Below are 6003 nucleotides of genomic sequence, written 5' to 3' on the forward strand. Positions count from 1 at the left end.
CTCAATTTACATCCCGTTTAAAGACCTAGGTTCTACTCAATATCTAAATTAATTACATTTTATTGTGATTCTAGCGAAAAATAATAATTATCGGTAATCATTTCTGTTGTATTCAGTCAAACCGTGGAAAGTAAACTATTATTAAAATATACTGTATATATTTTAGGATAGTGAAGGGCCTTATAATTACAAAGAAATACAGCACAAACAAGATAGAAACGTTGACCACATTTTATTGCTTTGGCAGGCAAAAGAGAGTTTTTGACTCATTTTCAAGCATTCGTGCTATTTTAAACTATGGCCAGAAAGAAAACAGAGCTACTAAAATATCTGTGCGAGATCATATCACCTAAATGCAGTAAAATGGACCCTAAAGACTTCACTATGCTAAATCTGATCTCCTGAGCTGAACAATTCTTCATTCCTTCAGTTGTCTAGACCATCTTCTAATAAATCAGTGCAAAAATCTGTTTAACAGATACTTCAAATCGCTGAAGAAAAAAAGAAAGTGACTGCTGAAAATCTATCAGCATTTCACCAGAAACCAAGAGAGGGCATTTCTGCTATTTTATTATTGAATTTGAGAGTGTGACATTTTTCCTCAACCAGAGGAACTCAAATGCATATATGGTAGACAGGTTTTAAATGCAAACTAATGACTGGTGAGAAATAGACAGTCAACAACCAGTTGTATATTGTTTTAATTCTGTCTATCATACCTATTTTTCTATCTATTGTATCTGCCCATTATATTTACCTACCTGTCTGTCTGTCTATCCACCACATCATTCTACAAATTCCTCAATTTATGTGATGTCTGGAGGCCTATAATCCCAGCCTGCACTCTGGCTCGAGCAAGTCACTTGACAGTGGGACACAATGTGCTCCAATAAACAGTTTTGTAGTGTGTTTCGGGACTGTGCATGAAGTCCCAGAGTGATCTTGAAATCAAGCTGGATGAAAACCACTGTGCATTCAAACGTATTAATATAACCAGCAAGATGAAAACATGCACACACTCATCAACATGTACTGTCACATTATTTTGAGTACTGACAGTACTGTATTGCAGACTGGGCCCGCAATTTAATAATGGCAAAATAAAATTCAATTTTCTTTGCCAAAAATGTAACGTTCGGCTGATAGTATTTAATATTTTTCTCAAACTGTGTGCAGGTTATTCTGGCCACATACACGTATAAAAAAAAAAAAACATTTTAAAACTGTTGCTGAGGAACAATCCTTTTTGTAAATGCATTTTTAGCAGCATCAGTTATGCGGTAATAGCACCTTTAAGCCTTTTGTTTTTTTTAACAATAGTTCAAGATAAGTCCAGTACAAAAGAGTCCAGTGGCAACACAAAAAGAAGCTGACACCCCGATTACCAGCATGACCAAATTTGGAAAAATGACATAAAAGAATTTTTACGAATTAAACAGTAAAACTTGGTTCATGCTTGATGCATTGAAGGTTCTGTGCGTTTTGCAGCAATTATATTCTGTGTGGCTTGCCCCGCAGCAATCGATATTCTCCCAGGCTACAGAAGGCAGCAAAAAGCGTCCAAGGCATATGAACTACATTGCAACAGAATCGATGAACCACCGCCCATAGTAGCTAGCCCACCATGATTTTCTGAGTGGAAACGTCCGTGTGGTTTTAAAGTTTTAGCAGGTACGAAGTGCGGAAATCTGACAAATTTGGGGTGGTTAGGTAAATGATAATTTTTCTGCGTGAAGTCACGTGGACCCCCATAGATGCATCAAGCATAAACCAATTTTTTATGCTATTTGGGGGAAAGAACTAAAATAATAATTATAATAACATAACAATAATAATAATAATAATAATAACAATAAGTATTTCAACACCCTGCTATTATGAAAGTTCTCAGCCATGGCTTCATGTGCATTTAGGAAAAATACATTCAGATGACAGCATGCAGTGAAGAAAATAAGTATTAAAACACACTGCTATGTTTCAAGTTAGAAATCATGGAGGAGTCTGAAATTTTCATCGTAGGTCCATGTCCACTGTGAGAGAGATAATCTAAAAAGAAAAATCCAGAAATCACAATGCATGATTTTTTAAATAATTTATTTGTGTGATACTGCTGCAAATAAGTATTGATCACCTATCAGCTAGAATTTTGACCCTGAAAGACCTGTTAGTCCGCCTATTAAAAGTTCACTTCCACTCCATGTACTATGCTGAATCAGATGTACTTGTTTGAGGTCGATGGCAGATTAAAGCCACATATCTAACCTATAAAATCAGTAAGACTCAAACTTGTAACATGGCCAAGACCAAAGAGCTGTCCAAAGCCATCAGAGACAAAACTGTTCACCTCCAGAAGGCTGGAAAGGGGGTACGGAGCAATTGCCAAGCAGCTTGGTGAAAAAGGTCCACTGTTGGAGCAATCATTAGAAAATGCAAGAAGCTAAACATGACGGTCAATCTCAATCAAAGTGCAGACCCATGTAAGACATCACCTCATGGTGTCTCAATGATTCTAAGAAAGGTGAGGAATCAGCCCAGAACTACATGACAGGAGTTGGTCAATGACCTGAAAAGAGCTGGGACCACCGTTTCCTAGGTTACTGTTGGTAATACACTGGAAATCATGGTTTGAAATCATGCATGGCACGGAAGGTTCCCCTGCTTAAACCAGAACATGTCAAGGCCTGTCATAAATTTACCTATGACCATTTGGATGATGCATAGGAATCATGGGAGCAGGTTTTGTGGTCATATGAGAGTAAAATACAGGTTTTTGGTCATCATTTACTAACAGTGTTTGGAGGAAGAAGAATGATGAGTACTCTATCAAGAATACCATCCCTACTGTGAAGCATGGTGTGGTAGCATCATGCTTTGGGGTTGTTTTTCTGCGCATGGGAGAGGACGAGTGCACTGTATTAAAGAGAGAATGACTGGGGCCCTGTATTGTGAGATTTGGGGAACAACCTCCTTCCTTCAGTCAGAGCATTGAAGATAGGTCACGCCTGGGTCTATCAACATGACAATGACCTGAAGCACACAGCCAGGAAAACCAAGGAGTGGCTCCGTAAGAAGCATAACAAGGTTCTAGCATGGCCTAGCCGGTCTCCAGACCAAAACCCAACCTTTGGAGCGAGCTCAAACTCCGTGTTTCAGTCCAGAAACCTGACTGATGGGTGGGCCAAGATCCCTCCTGCAGTGTGTGTAAACCTGGTGAAAAATTACAGAAACCATTGACCTCTGTAATTGCGAACAAAGGCTACTGTACCGTTTTTATCAGGTTTTCAAATACTTATTTGCAGCTGTATCACACATAAAATCGTATTAAAAAATCATAAATTGTGATTTCTGGATTTTTCTTTTTAGATTATCTCTCAAATATTTATTTGCAGTTCTGTCACACACAAAAAAAAATCGTTAAAAAATCATACATTGGGATTTCTGGATTTTTCTTTTTAGATTATCTCTCTCATAGCGGACATGCACCTACGATGAAAATTTCAGACCCCTCCATGATTTCTAACTTGAAACATAGCAGTGTATTTTAATACTTATTTTCATCACTGCATGCTGTCGTCTGAATGTATTTTTCCGAAATGCACATGAAGCCATGGCTTTGCTCAATTGTTTTATTTAGGACTCTCATCATGACGTAGCACCGCTGTTTCCCCGGGTGCACAATGTAGCCTCTGCTCTGTGGCCCCACCTCCTCTTTGACATCACTTTATGCAGGAAAATTTTAAGATGAATAAATATTTCGGGTAAAATTAATATATTTGGTGAAATATTTTGTTATGACATTCAAAAAATATTGTCACTAATTTGAGAAACTTTTTTACTCACGATTCCTACCTCCGGCCTGAAGCGTAACAGCCTCGGTTAAGCTCATGCATGGCGCACATCCTTGTACAAACACGAACATAAAGCAATGAGCAATTTGGTCCATCAAATTATCACCAGTAATGTAAAAACAACAAACTTGATTGTTTACTGTTAGTAGCAAGTCCTAAGTGGCTTAGAAAAGTGTTTCTGCCAAGCAGAGAATAGGAAGAGGCTCGTTAAAAACAGCGCTGCTGCTGCTGCGGGGATACACGTGGACTTGCACAGGCCCCTGTTCGCCCACACTGTTCAAGTTGAACACTCTCCAGGGAAGGAAACAGGCTTTTGGGACAGCCTCAATTAAATGTCAAGTGTCTGTGTATCAGAGCATTGGTTGCACTTGGATGGAGTAGATAAGTATTTTAAACTAACACTAATAATTGCGTATAGTACCTTTAAGACATATTTGATGCACCTGAGATGTCAGGAATTTGCCCCAGTGCTCAGTTCATATGAAGAAAAAAAGGCATACAGTACGATAAAGTAATACAATAATACATCCTGATTAAAGGGCCAGTAAGTGGTACAGCTTTATATTTACTTTGAAATAGTCAATCCACAAAGAATTTCAGTTTTCAATCATTTTAAAACAACGCATAACACATAAATCATTGCGTCAGACTAAACTAATGCTGGGTATTAGTTCCCCATAACCTACAGACAATCCATAAACGGTCTGCAAAGGCAGAAGCCAAAGGGCATTACTACCTGTATCCGAAAATTTTTACTGCTGTTGCGGTAAAAGATTTATGACGACAGTGATTCATGGCTATCCCAGACTGTCCCAGTTTAGGTAGGTTTTATTGCACTATTCAATTCCTCGTTGCCAATTTCACATTTCTGAAAATTCCTTTGAAGGCGATTTTAAGAAAGGAATGTTAACAATTCACACACACACTCTGGCTAAAGGCAGAATGATATTTATCAGAATAATACCTTAATGACATTTTAAAAGCATCATAGTAAACACTATGAATGATGGCCACTGAGCAATTATTTCCTTCTATTACTTTATCCGACCATATTCTGCTGTCCTTATTTTCTCTTGATGTCATCACAACAAGGATGCCAGTAAAGAAGGTTATTTTTAGGACCTAAGGCCCATGTGACACGTTGACCCTAAAGATCAGATCTGATATGCAAACCACCTTAGCTAAAATAACTGCTCTGACCTCATGCAAAAGAAAATAGATCAAAGTCTGCAAACCTGGGTTACAATTTAACCCTTGAGACTCTTGAAATGTTCAAAATAAACACTTAGGTGTCAGAATGGTATCGTTTGATCCATACGCGGAGTTTGAGGGAGTGCAAGGTTGCCTGGTAAACCAGACTCACCGCGACCGTCCGGCGGATCAAATTCCGAGGGCGGAGCAAGCCACAGCAAACAGACAGCGGCATGGATCAATCAGCGACGGGCAGACGTTGTTAAAGCGACAAGAAATTAGCATGAGCGGAGAATTGGGAAGTTTATTCAACATGGCTAGCGTGAGCCGTGTTGACTGTTGTCAATGACTTGTTTCGATGTGTTTTTGGTCATTTAAAACTGGTTTTACCGCGGATTGGAACATATTCTCGGCTCCCCCATTCGCCATCTGTGTTGTTGTAGATACGACTTTCGGCGCGCAAGAGTGACGCTACTCGTTAAGAACACGTCACGCAAATAAATGAATCTGATTGGACGACTGATTTTGTACCTTGCTCGAGAGGCCGTTAATGGGCTGGGTCCCAGACTATTTCTCACAGTGTTTGAAAAATACAGGGAGAATAGTCTGGCTGTGCCAGGCAAGGTGCAAGGGTAATTGACTTTCCTATATATATGATTTTAGAATTAAGAGTTTTCCGGTAAAATATTGTCTATAAAAGTTGTAAAACAAACAACAAAAATGAATGAAATGAACAAAAAATATATTTCTATAATGGGTCAAAATTATTTTTCAAACCGATTATGTGACTAGCACCTTAGAAGGTCATTTGCTTTGCTTAGCCAAAACCACCCGAGGACCGAAGAGGCAAGATGGATATACGTAATTTTTTCAAACCTAAGCTTTCAAAAGCGACAACTACTAAGCAAGAACCAAGGATTGAAAATGTGGACCATGAAAACGCCAGAGAGCACCGCCAAAATGG

Source organism: Corythoichthys intestinalis, chromosome 8 (genome assembly GCF_030265065.1).
Source record: "Corythoichthys intestinalis isolate RoL2023-P3 chromosome 8, ASM3026506v1, whole genome shotgun sequence".
Classification (NCBI taxonomy): domain Eukaryota; kingdom Metazoa; phylum Chordata; class Actinopteri; order Syngnathiformes; family Syngnathidae; genus Corythoichthys; species Corythoichthys intestinalis.